The sequence below is a fragment of the Thamnophis sirtalis genome, unplaced genomic scaffold, assembly GCF_051295495.1.
Source record: "Thamnophis sirtalis isolate CommonGarterSnake01/CBP01778 unplaced genomic scaffold, rThaSir2_p1.2 scaffold_13, whole genome shotgun sequence".
NCBI lineage: Eukaryota > Metazoa > Chordata > Lepidosauria > Squamata > Natricidae > Thamnophis > Thamnophis sirtalis.
The window spans coordinates 46003384-46018554 of NW_028261393.1; the positions used below are offsets into that span (position 1 = coordinate 46003384).

A 15171-nucleotide genomic window follows, 5' to 3' on the forward strand; every position below is an offset into this window, starting at 1 on the left:
AATGAGAGAGAGGATGAGAGAGAATGAAAGTGTCAGGCCTGCAATTATATTCCTTTCAGAATTTTGGCCTGCCACACTTTCTCTTATTTCATTATGCTGTTTCTTTAGTATAGTCGATGGCAGGGGGGAATAGAAGGAGTAGGATTGTGGAATGTATTGTTTTCATTCTTTACTAGAAGCCAAGGTCATCCTTTGTCTCCGCACCAGTACACCTGACCGGAAGAAGCTGGTTGTGGATGCCAGCGTGGAAGAAGAAGATTGGACCATGTGAGGGATTGTGGGTGTGGGGACAAGATCATGAACTTTTAACTGGGTGGAATTCTGATGTCATTTCCAGTATTGGGATCAACACAGATGTGCCTAAGATGTCTGCTTTATTAAATTGGAACTTTAAGGATAGTTTTGCCTTGGTCTCTGATTTAATTCTACCTGATACTTGGAACACTGACAGAAAGAGAGAAAGAGAATGAGAGAGAATGAGAGAGAGAAAGAGAAATCACAGAATGAGAGAAAGAGAAATCACAGAATGAGAGAAAGAGAAATCACAGAATGAGAGAGAGAGAGAGAGAGAATGAGAGAGAGAATGAGAGGGAGAATGAGAGAGAGAGAGAGAGAGAGAGAGAATGAGAGAGAAAATGAGAGAGAGAATGAGGGAGGGGCACGGGGGGGAGGGTTGGGAAACCCACCCTTCACAACATTGAAAGGAAATTGCACCCCAGACAGAAATGGATCAGAGTGTACAGGGAGTCATACAACAGTTTGCATATTGACTGTTTTTATAAAAGCCCTGGAAAAGGAGATTTCTCTTCTGACCATTTTTCACACTTACAACCATTGCTGCATCCTCATGGTTACATGATCAAAATTCCATGATGCTTGGCAACTGACTCATATTTATGACGGTTGCAGTGTCCCAGGGTCACGGGATTCTCTTTGCGACCTTCTGATGAGTAAAATCCATGGGGAAGCCAGATTCCCTTCCCAACAGTGTGTTACGTCCTTTGCAACGGCAATGATTCACTGAACAACCATGGCAAGAGAAGTTGTGCCGTGAGGCAAAACTCCCTCAACAAAAGGTTTCATTTAGTCACAGAAACTTTTGAACTCCGTTGTTGTCCTCAGTTGAAAGCTGGGAGGCCTGTTTTACTCTTAAACGTTGTCGTTGTTCTCATCACACCAATTCCCAATTATTACTGGCTGGAACAAGACCAAGAGAACGAGGACAGAATGGATAGACATCTAAGCGATGACTTCCTTCCTCTGCCAGATCAAATCTTTGCCCCTCTTTTTTAGCAAAGAGAGGAAACAGTCGCCTGTGAAAAATGTAACACAAATAAATATGTCCTTGTGACTCCAGAGGAAAAAATCTCAGGGACGATGGGGATTCAAGCTCTTCGAAAGAGAACAGTGATACCCCAAAGGTGATTTTTCAAGAGGCCGCTGGACTTTCTGTGTTTTTCCTTTTCCCAAATTCAATTTCAATAGTGTTTTATAGATCTCAGCGATCATAAACTGGGGCGTTGCCACCTCATGAAATTTCCAATTCGTTTTTTTTTGTTGTTGATCACATTTGTATTGTTTTTTTTCCTCCCTATAACATCTTACAATCATCACATTAACATTGTTGTGTCAACATACCTGTATATATCAATCTTATATCGCTTCTATATTTATATACATTCATCTACAGTTCTATGCATTTCTCTATTGTTTCTTGGCTTCCTGTTATGAAACCGTTTATACCAATTATCCCAAATTTCATAGTATTCAGACTCTTTTTTGTCCTTTAATCTTAATGTTGTCCATTTCTGTGCAATCTAGAATTTTCTGAATCACTAGTTTCATTTGGGGAAATATTACTTTATTTCCAACATTGGGCAAAAGTTATTCTGGCTGTAGTCAACAGGTATATTAGTATGTATTTAATTTTCTTTCTACATTTCTCCTTGATTATTCCCAGGAGAAAGAGTTCCCTTTATATTCTATTTGTTTGTCTGTAATTTGTTGTATCCATTTCCAAATTTTAATCCAATACTTTTGAGTTTCTGGACTCATTTTTGTTGTTGTTGTCAGTCGTGAAGTCGCGGGATTGTGACAGCTCACAAAAAATATGGGACATGGTGTTAGGGAAATTAAAGTACTTTTGAATGTAAATCTAAATGGCTGCAAAACAGGAACAAAATTAATTAAGCCAAAAAACAATATATATAAATATATATAGAACTGTGTATAAAGTGTGTAAATATAGAAGCGAAATATTATATACATGTACAGGTATGATGACATAACAATGTTGATGTAATGGCTGTAAGGTGTTGTAGAAGGGAAAAAATAATAAAAGAAATCTGTCGGATGAATGTAAATCTAGAGATGTCACCAAGGATTGCATTATTGTTGCTGGTGGAAAAACAGGATATAAATGAAACAAAAAAGGAATTGATTGTAAACTTGATAGTGGCAGCTACATTCGTGATCCATCTCATCCTGGACATCCTTTTTTTTTTTGGACTATTACCATCTGGCAGATGGTACAGGATAATAAAAACAAGGACAAATAGGCTGAAAAATAGCTTCTATCCCAGGGCAGTAACTATATTGAATTCTACAGTATAGTGCAATATTAATGCAAGATCAGGTTTTCAGTTCAATTGCACAGAACGTGAAGGATGTGTTTTTGTGTTTTTATTTTTATAGTTATAATGTACAATGAAGATGGCATTTAATTCCATTGTATGAGGTGCAATGACAATAAACTAAACTAAACTAAAACTATATTTTGCCACCCTTTATTTCAGGGATTGGAGAAACCCTTCTTTTTCCTGAGAGCTGGAATCCTTCCTTCCTGGTCCCTAACAGGGAAATTGAAAGCAGGAAACAAATTTGCACCTGAAGGCAGGACAAGAAGCAATGGGTGGAAACTAACCAAAGAGAGAACCAGCCTCTAAATAAAGATGGATTTCCTGATGGTGAGGACAATTAATCAGTGGAACTGTTTGCCTTCAGAAGCTGTGGTTGCACCAACAGAGTTGGAAGGAACCTTGGAGGTCTTCTAGTCCAACCCCCTGCTCAAGGCAGAGGCCCTTATATCATTTCAGTCAGCCAGATATTCTTAAGAGGAGATTGGGGAAAATTGGTCTGAAATGGAATCGGGTCTCCTGCTTGAGGAGAGGGTTGGACTAGAAGACCTCCAAGGTCCCTTCCAAGTCTGTTACTCTGTTATTTTGTCTGTTATTCCCGACAGGGAAAGTGAAAACCCAGAAGGGACAAGATTCCGTTCAAGAGACAGAGGTCATTCCCATGGACACGAGGCCTGGCCACCACCCGCCAGGGGCTGGAATGGATCCCTCCCACGGCCCCCCAGAGAGGTGTCAGCAGCCCTCAGGAATCCCAAGCACGGCCTGTGAAATTTTCTCAGGGAGGCCAGAAATGCCTAAACTTTGAGCTCATGGAGTGTGAGTCACCATCTTGTTTCCTCTGGGAAAACATGCTCGGCATGTGAGTTCCTGCAACGCTCTTCCATTCCTACCCCCAGAGCAAGACAGTGATAAAAACATGTCCCTCTGGATCTTAAAGTTGTCGTAAGCCAGGGGTCTCCAAACTTGGCAACTTTAAGACTTGTGGACTTCAACTCTAGTCCTACCCAACCCCCCCAACTCCTACCCCCCCACCCCGCTCAAGCAGGAGACTCTACACCATTTCTGACAGAGGGCAGTCCAGTCTCTTCTTAAAAGCCTCCAGTGATGAAGCTCCCACAACGTCTGAAGGCAACTTCTGTTCCATGGGTTGATTGTTCTCACTGTCAGAAAGTTCCTCCGTATTTCCAGGTTGAATCTCTCCTTGATCAGTTTGCATCCATTGTTCCTTGTCCGGCCTTCAGGTGCTTTGGAAAATAGCTTGACCCCCTCCTCTCCATGGCAGCCCCTCAAATATTGGAAGACTGCTATCCTGTCCATGCCCAGTTCCTGCAACTGTTCATCGTATATTTTAGCCTCCAGTCCCTTAATCATCTTGATTGCTCCTCTCTGTATTCTTTTTTAGAGTCTCAACATCTTTTTTTATAGTGCAGTGACCAAAAATGTGGATCAGGCAGAACAATTCAGATGGGATTACTTTTCCACTCCTGTTGAATGCAATTCGGGAGAGAAAAAATTAATAACAGCAGGAAACTGGTCAAAGCTCCTCCAGTTCAAGGAATCTGCTTAGGGTTCAAATAGTATCCTCATATTTTTTTTAAAGCCTCCAATTAATTGCTAAGACTTTCAGGCATGTTCCCATGTAATTCCCCAGTCACTGGATCCAACAGCAAACATGTGGATGGGTTTGCCTCTTGCAAGCACCCTTGGCCTGCTGATCTCCAACTTTGGCAAACCCCATTCTGGTCACTGACACAAAAGTAAGGACGGACAGCACTGCAAAGCTGGAAGGCAGGCATACTTCTTCAACCAAGCCATCGGTTGTTGATGGCTCTATTCGGTATGCCTTGATGAAGCTAGAAAGGGGAAGAAACAAGGTCTATGGAAATTCTCAGTCATCCTGGTGATGTCTGTCCCAAAGGTGCTTTTTCATGAGGCAACTGGACTTTCTTGGTTTTTCTTTGAAGAGGTTTCGCTTCTCATCCAAGGAGCTTCTTCAGCTCGTGCTTAGTAAGACCATACTTAGAGTACTGCATCCAGTTTTGGTCACCACACTATAAAAAAGACGTTGAGTCTCTAGAAAAAGTGCAGAGAAGAAGCAACCAAGATAATTAGAGGACTGGAGGCTAAAACATGCAATGAACGGTTGCAGGAACTGGGCATGGCTAGTCTAGAAAGAGAAAGTCATGGTAGCAGTCGTCCAATATTTGAGGGGCTGCCACAGAGAGGAGGGGGGTCAAGCTATTTTCCAAAGCACCTGAAGGCCAGACAAGGAATAATGGATGGAAACTGACCAAGGAGAGATTCAACCTAGAAATCAGGAGAAATTTCCTGACAGTGAGAACAATCAACCCATGGAACAGAAGTTGCCTTCAGAAGTTGTGGGAGCTTCATCACTGGAGGCTTTAAAGAAGAGACTGGACTGCCCTCTGTCAGAAATGGTGTAGGGTCTCCTGCTTGGATCGGGGGTTGGACTAGAAGACCTACAAGGTCCATTCCAACTCTGTTAATCTGTTTTTAAAAAAACAAGAAACCTCTTGAAAAAAAAAAGCATCTTTGGGGGAGAAACAACCTAAAATTCTTTCAAACGTGGAGTAGGGCGGCCTCTAGTGATCAGAGAAGGGCTTTCACGCAGGCTTAGCTTGATTCCATTTATTCAGTGTTGAATGTTTGAATGTTTATTTTATTTATATGCCGCCCTTTTCCCCCGAAGGGGACTCAGGGTGGCTCACAACTCAAACCAAGGGAGGGGGATACAAACAAAAATTAAAACGACACGCAACAATACATAATTTAAAACACGCAACAGTCATACCATTCGAGACGGGGGCAACAGTTCTTTAGCCCCAGGCCTGTCGAAACAGCCAGGTTTTAAGGGCTTTGCGGAAGGCCTGGAGGGTGGTGAGGGTTCGAATCTCCACGGGGAGTTCGTTCCAGAGGGTCAGAGCAGCCACAGAGAAGGCTCTCCTCCGGGTAGTCGCCAGTCGACACTGGCTGGCGGATGGAATTCGGAGGAGGCCTAATCTGTGGGATCTAATCGGTCTAGAGGAGGTAATTGGCAGCAGGAGGTCTCTCAAGTGTTGGTGCCAATCAACCTGTGGCCAGCTTACAAAGCGTAAAAAGCAACATTCAAACAGTAAGTTAGAATGAAATTGAGCAAGGAAAATTACAAAAAAAAGTAACTAAAGAATAATTGCAAGAGGTCAGGCTATGAGATGCTGGTGCCTGGAATGGCCTGTCTGGACTCGATGGTGATTTTGCTAATGCCAATGACGTTCAACTGGTGCTCCAGATGTTTTGGGATTGCACCTAAGGCACCACTATGATATTAGTACCACCTTCGCTTTCTTTCTACTTCTACTTGCAGGTTGTTGTATTTATTATTAATACTATTAGCATTTTCACCCACAGCCTACCAGATAAGTCCGACTGGGTTTGGTACTTTTAATTATTGTATCCTTGCCAGGAACCAGGGTAGCTAAAGATACCTTTATAAATCATTATACGTGCTCTGTTTCAAATAATACAACTTTTGGGATTGACATACTGAGATTCCGTCTGTTTCTATTGGGTTCAATGTTTTCCCAGGTATTTTTTGGTATGGCACTGTCCCTAGGCGAACGCTCTGACGGGCCCAGGAGTTAGCAATAGCAATAGCAGTTAGACTTATATACCGCTTCATAGGGCTTTCAGCCCTCTCTAAGCGGTTTACAGAGTCAGCATATTGCCCCCAACAACAATCCGGGTCCTCATTTTACCCACCTGGGAAGGATGGAAGGCTGAGTCAACCATGAGCCGGTGAGATTTGAACACCCGAACTGCAGAACTGAAGTCAGCTGAAGTGCTGCATTTAACCACTGTGCCACCTCGGCTCATGGCTGAGTTCATGGCTTCCATGACAACCATGGACTTGACCCAGGTAATTCAGGGTCCGACTCATAGAGCGGGACACACGCTTGACCTAGTGTTTCTCTCAGGGCAGTGGAGACGTGATCTTGAGTTAAGATCATGGTCAGATCACTTCCTGTTGAGGCTTGATTTTCGGAAGCTACTCCCACACTGCAGGGAGGTGGAACCGATTAAGTGGTTCCGCCCCAGGCACCTGATGGACCCGTTGGGATTTCAGAAGGAGCTTGGGGAGATACCTGACTCTCTCGCCCACAATCCGACGGAGTCCTTGGTCGCCGCGTGGAATACAGCGGCGACTGAGGCACTAGACCGGATTGCGCCTTTGCGGCCTCTCCACTGCAGTGGATCCAGGAGGGCACCTTGGTTCACCGAGGAACTCTGGGAGATGAAGCGCCAAAAGAGATGCCTAGAGCGACGCTGGAGGGCTAGCAACTCCGAATCCGACCGAATACTACTAAGAGCCTTCACTAGGACTTATTTAGTGGCGATACGGGTGGCAAAATGTGTACATTTTTCCACTCTTATTGCGTCTGCAGAATTATTTATTTATTTATTTTAAAAAAAGCAGAACTCGGCAGAACATCTTAACTACACAGGTTGAGTACAGTACAATAAAAGGATATAGAAGTCTTGGCTTTGGGCAGTTCTGCTTTGAAAAATAACATTTAAGAAAAGTTTAACAAAACAAGTTTTGCTTTTGTTGTTTGGCTTTGATACTGTTGCAAGCGTTTCTGGGATGTTATTCTTAAATTTGCTTTCATAGCAGCAAATAGACAGTGACATGAAACGGTTTGCTCTAAAATGCAATTGCAACAAAAAGGCATTTCATGTGATATTTTATTGCAGTTCCTTTTTCTGTGGCTGTCTTTGCACAACAGGCTGTCGGACTGAACTAAAATCAGGATTTACTCAACGCATCCTTTTGGTATCCCAACCCACGGAACCAAAAATTAACCACAGGGAGGGAGGGCTACAATCAGGGCCGGATTTAGGTGAAAAGAGGCCCTAGGCTATTCCACTTATGAGGCTCTTTCACCTCCCATTTTTAAGTTTGTAAATTACATGAGAGACAATAAAATACATCATTACTGTGATATATATCAATATATATCAATATATATAGCTGGCCTCCCGACGGAGGGTGGCTCTGCTCTGCGGCAAAGGCAGCGAGGCCAGCCGCCTTCCCTGCTGCGCTCAGCTGCCCGGCTCGGCCCCCTCGCTCTCACCTGCCTGGCCGCTGGTGGGCTCCGCGTCGACGGGGCGGCTACTGGGAGCGGCCGCGCCTTTCGCCCGACCACGGGTGCCGGGAACGTGGGCGGGCTCCCAACTGCCGCGGTGGTGGAACGATCTTAACCAATACATTTTTATGTTTGTTTATTAGTCATATGCATAGAATTTCTCCTTATTTTCGGTTCAGTGTTTTAGTGTTCACTGTTTTTAGAATAGTGTAATTTTAATTTTGCTAACAATTTGAATGTAGGGCCCTCTTGATCTTGAGGCCCTAGGCTGAAGCCTAGTTAGCCTATAGGAAAATCCGGCCCTGGCTACAATACCTACAACTAAAATGTGGGCTGGATGTCTGGAGAACACAGTTGCATTGTGAATTAAACCTCTATGTTTGCCAGTGGGAGAATCCACCAATGTCAATGAAAAACCGGAAATCACTCTGCAGAAGCCTGGAATTTCGTGGTTGAACAGCCCTCCACTAAATACAGTACAGCAGAGCAGCGTTTTTCAATCTTGGTCACTTTAAGAAGAGTGGACTTCAACTCCCAAAATTCCTTCTGGGACTTGAGATCCACACCTCTTAAAGTTCGCAAGGCTGAAAAACACTGTCATAGAGGCTCAAGTGGGGACAGCTTGACTTCCGGTTTCTATGAGGCCACTTCTATCTGTAGAGCAAAAATTCTAGCAAAACAGAAATTCTATTTCGCTTAACCACCTGCAAATCGCAAAATAAAATAAAGTAGGATCCAATAAGAGTTCCCTATATGAATACAGTAATGAAATATAACAGAGGTAGGAACAGGACACTTATGAAACCAGGAAGATTAAACTAACTAAACAACTAAACCAAAAAGGAATCGGTTATCCTAAAATGCATTAACAACAGAATAGAAATATTTGCACTAGAATAGGAACATGGTCAGTGTCCAATTAAGAAGCTAAATTATCATCGACATCATCCTCTCTTGTTGCACGCAGAGTTGAGAGGCTATATAAATTAGGTAAATAAATAGAAGTTTGGTATAAGTGTAGGAATCTACAGTTAGATTGACAGTCTGAGCCTGGGGGAAACTTAATTCAATAATAATAATAGTAATAATAAAAGTTGCAGCTTCCTGCTGTAGCGCCGGTGGAACTGAAAAATACTTCGCTACTCGGAACATCGTAAATTTTAAGAAGATACTTGGTTGATACCTAGGATGCTGGCAGCAACCCGTATCAATCAGTGCCAGTCAATGATATTTGTGGTACATTTTTAAATGTTTAGTGGACTGAGTTTCATGTTTAATGAATAAAGGTTTACAGTAATAATAGTAATAATACGATGAGGATGAGAAGAGGATGAGGAATAATAATGTAATACCATAAAACAACAACACTAAATTTAATGAATAATAAATTCTAAATTTATCGGACTTGAACATTCTGACTCTACAAAAAACCACCCTACTTGGAACAGCTTATATCCTCCCGACGTTACCTTAACAGTTCCTAGGTCCTTGGTTAGGACTCAAGCGGTTGAGCTACCAACCAGCCCCAAAGGCTGTGAATCTTACCAAAGTTTAACCAGTAATAATAATAATCTCAGTTGGCTGAGTTTCATGTTTAATGAATAAAGTATATAATAATTCAAATTATTATTTTTATTATTATGAATAATAAAGCAACGACCATGTAAGACTACAACTTAGGATCTCGCAAATAACAGCGCAATTATTCCCTTTCTTGCAGGCAAAAGGTGGAAAAGAGTGGGAGGGTGTATTTTTTTTTTTTTAGCCACATGTTCTATTGGGATCCGGAAGTGTCTTGGCGCATGCATCTCTTCCCCTTTGCTCTCCCTTTCCCTTTCTTTCTTTAGGGGCGGGGTCTTTTTTCGGGCCCGCTCTGCCCCGTCTCTCTATGGTGGCTGCTGCCCTTCTCCTCCCGGAGGGGGCGGGGCGGGGCAGGAGTCCGTCTGCCGTCCCGAGACCCCGCGAGGTAAGTCCGTCTCTCGGTTGCTGCAAGGTAGGAAGAGGAAAGAAAGAGGGAAGGTTGGGGAGGGGGATCGAGAACTTTCGGGGTTTCTGAAGCTGGGTTTCATTGAGACGGAACCTCGGAAGCTCAAGAAAGAGGGTTTCTGAACATGTCCAGAGTGCATTTGCAGAGTGCACGTCCAGAGTGCATGGGGTCTGGGGGTGATGGAATCTGCATGAAAGCATTTGAAAGGAATGAAGCAATTTGTTCCCCAAAGAGATCCTAGATGCTATTTTTCTTGTTGCTTTTTCTTTTCTTTTCTTTTCTCTTCCTCCCCTGCTATTCAATCATAAGTCCCTCTCTTTTCAAGATTTTGCTCCCCAAGTCCTTGGACCCAGAATGGCAGGCTGGAGGTCTTGCCTCCTCTTGTTTAGGCATCCCATAATAGCCAGCTGTGGGACGCGGTGGCTCAGTGGCTAAGATGCTGAGGTTGTCGATCAGAAAGGCCAGTGGTTCGAATCCCTAGCTCTGTGTAACGGAGTGAGCTCCCGTTACTTGTCCCAGCTTCTGCCAACCTAGCAGTTTGAAAGCACGTAAGAAATGCAAGTAGAAAAATAGGAACCACCTTTGGTGGGAAGGGAGCAGCGTTCCGTGCGCCTTTGGCATTGAGTCATGCCGGCCACATGACCACGGAGACGTCTTTGGACACCGCTGGCTCTTCAGCTGTGAAACAGAGATGAGCACTGCCCCCTAGAGTCGGGAATGACTAGCACATATGTGCGAGGGTAACTTTTACCTTTTTAAGGCCACACTTGGAATATTGCAGTTTTGGTAACCACATTGCAAAAAAGATGTTGAGACTTTGGAAAAAGTGCAGAGAAGAGCAACTAAGACTATAAAAGGCCTAGAGACTAAAACAACATTTGCAGGATTTGGGTTTGGCTATTCTCGGGAAAAGAAGGTCTTGGAGGGGAGACATGATAGCAGTATTCCAGAATTTGGGCGTTTAGGTTAAGATCAAAGAAGAGGGGGGTCAATTTATTCTCCAAAGTACCAGAGGGCAGGACAAGAAACAATGGATGGAAACTAATCAACAAGAGAAGCAACCTGAAATTAAGGAGAAACTTCCTATCAGAACAATTAACCACTGGAACAGAAGCTGCCTCCAGAGGTTGTGGGTACTTCATCACTGGAGTTTTTAAAGAAGAAACTGAACTTGTCACTTGTCTGAAATGGTATTGGGTCTCCTGCTTGAGCAGGGGGCTGGACTGGAAGACCTCCAAGGTCCCTTCCAGCTCTATTCTGATTCTACTCATTCTTTGGATTCTGAGTGGTGACCTTTGATGACTGGTGAGGCGGTTGGGTCACTTTTCCTGTTTGTTTACATTCTTTCAAGGGATGGGACTGACCAGTGGCAGAGACAAAAGAATCTCCCTTTTTAGATACAGAGAGAGGGGGGGAGGGAGGGAGGGAGGGAGGGAGAGAGGGAGAGAGAGAGAGAGAGAGAGAGAGAGAGAGAGAGAAAGAAAGAAAGAAAAAGAAGTGGAAATACAGACCTCTTAATGGAAATGTTCCTAAGGGAGCTCAGTATCAAAGCGTTGAGACTGTTTAGCCCTCTTATTTCTTCAACCATCCATGACCTGGTGCCCTTCAGATGTGCTGGCAATTTAATTGCCATAATGACCAGTCAAATCTATCTGTGTGGCTGCTAGGAGCTGAAAACAACTGGATGGCATCTAATCCATCACATTGCTACTCAACATGATCTTTGCTGCTGGCACATTTCAGACATTTAATGCAGAAATGGGATTCAAATTTTTTTACTGCCAGTTCTGTGGGCGTGGCTTGGTGAGCATGGCAGGGAAAGGTTACTGCAAAATCCCCATTCCCTCCCGATCAGCTGGACCTCGGGAGGCAGAGAATAGATGGGGGCGGGGCCAGCCAGAGGTGGTATTTGCCGGTTCTCCGAACTACTCAAAATTTCCGCTACCGGTTTTCCAGAACTGGTCAGGACCTGCTAAATGAATACAACCTCTGATTTAATGCCACTAGAGGCAACTAGGTTAGTTTATTTTTCATTTATTAGTTAGAGTCTTTGCCGAGGGACGGCAAATTTAGCACTCCTCATTCATTTGTTTCCTCCACAACAACAATCTTGGGAGGTGGGTTCGGCTGAGAGGGAGAGGTTGGTCCAAAGCATTCAAGGAGCATCTGCAGTTGCAGATGGATTTCAACTCAGCTCTTTCCTCTCCTGATTCGAATTGAGGCTGGGGTCTTCCTTGATTGGAATTTTCTGTGGAGGTTCTCCTTGCTCCAGGTCATGGATTGTCCTCAAAGGTGGTTTTCCAAAAGGCAACTGGACTTTCTTGATGTTTTTTTTTCTTTGAAAAGGTTTCGCTTCCCATCCAAGAAGCTTCTTCAGTTCTGAAGAAGTGAAAGGGAGAAGCTTCTTGGATCAGAAGTGAAAGGTTTTCAAAGAAAAAGAACAAGAAAATCCAGTTGCCTTTTGCAAAAGTGCCTTTGGGATTTGATTGGGTCAAAAAATGCTGTTTACTTGGTTGACTCAGCCTTCCATCCTTCCGAGGTGGGTAAAATGAGGACCCAGATGTTTGGGGGAAATAGGCTGACTCTGTAAACTGCATAGAGAGGGCTGTAAAGCACTGTGAAGTGGTATATAAGTCTAAATGCTTTTGCCCGCCCTCCCTCCCTCCCTCCGCAGTGGTTAGAATGCAGTACTGCAAGTTAATTCTGCCGACTGCCCGCAGATCGATTGTGACTGGCTCAAGGTTGACTCAGCCTTCCATCCTTCAGAGGTCAATAAAATGAGGACCTCAATTGTTTGGGGGCAATATGTTGACTCTGTAAACTGCTTAGAGAGGACTGTAAATACTGAAGTGGTATATAAGTCTAAGTGCTATTGTTATTTTCCTTCCTTCCTTCCTTCCTCCCTCCCTCCCCCCCTCCCTCCCTCCCCCCACCCTCCCACCCCAGTGGTTAGAATGCAGTATTGCAGGGTAATTCTGCTGACTGACCGGCTCAAGGTTGACTCAGCCTTCCATTCTTCCGAGGTGGGTAAAATGAGGAGCCAGATTTGTTGGGGGCAAGAGGCTGACTCTGTAAACTAAATCACTTAGAGAAGGATGTAAAGCGGTATATAAATCTAAATGCTATTCAATCTTGGATGAGTAAAAGGCAAGCAAGAGATTGTGCTAACTTTGCAAGTGATTTTTGTTACGGGTGTCTGAGCGTCCCTGACTGGTTCCTTTGTCATGCTCTAGTCATTTTCATACGTCATCCCAGGTCTTCTAATTGGAAATGAGTGTATTAATTGGTCCATTAACTCAGCTCCTCCTTTGAAGCTCCTCTAAAGACTTTTCATCTGCTCATTTTGCACGTAGCTGGGAAGAACAAAGGTGACTCTTTTAAAAAAAATATTGTGGCCAATTGGCTTCTATTTTCACATATTCAAGAAGCAGAGACTGCCTTGCTAATGCAGAATGGGAACAGCAATGGACACCTGTAGGTAGAAGAACCATCAGCCACTTCCCAGCTTCTTTCTTGTCCAGCTTTCTCCAACCTGGAGCTCTTCAGAAACAGAATAACAGAGTTGGAAGGGACCTTGGAGGTCTTCTAGTCCAACCCCCTGCTTAGGCAGGAAGCCTTGCATCACTTCAGACAAACGGTTAGAACATCTTCTTTAAAAATTCCAGTGTTGGAGCATTCACAACTTCTAGAGGCAAGTTGTTCCACTGATTAATTGTTCTAACTGTCAGGAAATTTCTCCTCGGTTCTAAGTTGTTTCTCTCCTTGATTAGTTTCCACCCATTGCTTCTTGTTCTACCCTCAGGTCCTTTGGAGAATAGTTTGACTCCATCTTTTTTGTGGCAACCCCTGAGATATTGGAACACTGCTATCATGTCTCTCCTAGTCCTTCTTTTCATTAAACTAGATGTACCCAGTTCCTGCAACCGTTCTTCATCTGTTTTAGCCTCCAGTCCCCTAATCATCATTGTGGCTCTTCTCTGCACTTTTTCTAGAATCTCCACATCTGTTTTACATCGTGGTGGCCAAAACTGGATGCATTATTCCAAGTGTGGTCTTACCAAGGCATTATAAAGTGGTATTAACACTTCACGGGGTCTTGATTCTATCCCTCTGTTTATGCAGCCTAGAACTGTGTTGGCTTTTTTGGCAGCTGCCGCACACAGCTGGCTCATATTTAGTCCTTCTCTTCGTTAGACTTGACATACCCAATTCCCTGTTCGTGGCACGGTTTGGCCTCCAGACCTCTTATCGTTTTACAATAAAAAGCTACACTGAACAATAAGAAACGCTTAGTTTCCCTTTTTTTGCCAAAAGCACTTACTGGCTTATCTTCCCAGCTACTAAAATAAGCTTGCAGCTCTAACGCGCACACATGCCATGTTTATCCAGGCTGCAATAATGGAAAGAAATTCAGATATTAGGTTACTTAACCTTCTACCCATGTTTTCCTCCCGAGTCCCTGGACATTTGAAAATGATTCATGAGGACAAACCTCGGGTGGGAAAAGTTAGATCAGGTTCAGATTGCATCAAGAAATGTCAAAAGAGGAGAGTCATTCCTAGGGATTTGGGGAAACAAACTGAGAGCGATTCGATTGTGTTGTAAAAGATTCCTTTGAACAAACAGCACTGGGTTAGAATAGAATAACAGAGTTGGAAGGGACCTTGGAGGTCTTCTAGTCCAACCCCCTGCTTAGGCAGGAAACCCTATACCACTTCAGACAAATGGTTACCGTATGTGCTATAAATAGTCTATTCCTGGGGACAGCAAAATTTAGGTTTACAAAATCAACTTTTTCCCCCTTTAATTTGTTTCCTCTGATATCTTACTGGCAAGAAGAAAAACATTCTCCTTGAATTTGACAATAAAGGGACTTCCCACCAGATCATGACATAGAATAGGAGTAGGAGTGGGATTGGAAATGGAACGGAACAGAACAGAATTAAAATACTGCATAGAATTACTGACTAAACAAAAAAAATGAAAATCCATTATGAATATGCATATGCATGCTATAATAATATATGATTAATAATATTTTAGTTATATTATAATAGAATATGGTGATTGATATAAAAAATTAATTAAAAAAAGGACAGAATAGAATTCTTTATTGGCCAGGTGTAATTGGACCCACAGGGAATTTGTGTTCGGTGCAGATGCTCTCAGTGTACATAAAGAAAAATAAAATAGAATCCATTCATCAAGAATCGTAAGATACAACACTTAGTGACTGTCATAGGTTACTAATAAGGAATCTAGTTATACCAGGAAACAAATACCGCCTGCTGCCAATTACCTCCCAAAGACACGTTAGATCACACAGGGTCGGCCTCCTCCGGGTTGCGTCCACCAGCCAATGCCACCTGGCCACTACCCGGGGAAGGGCCTTCTCTGTGGCAGC

The 15171-nt window shown here is 43.4% G+C and overlaps 1 protein-coding gene across 1 annotated transcript in view; it reads left to right on the forward strand.

Moving 5' to 3' along the window:
* Window positions 1-9634: 9634 nt before the first annotated feature.
* The window catches only part of TMLHE (trimethyllysine hydroxylase, epsilon), a 37318-nt gene continuing 31781 nt past the window's right edge, over window positions 9635-15171 (forward strand). The window contains exon 1 of the mRNA XM_087728304.1: window positions 9635-9746. The gene's annotated coding sequence lies outside the window, so the exon portion shown is untranslated. The remainder of the gene's footprint in view (window positions 9747-15171) is intronic.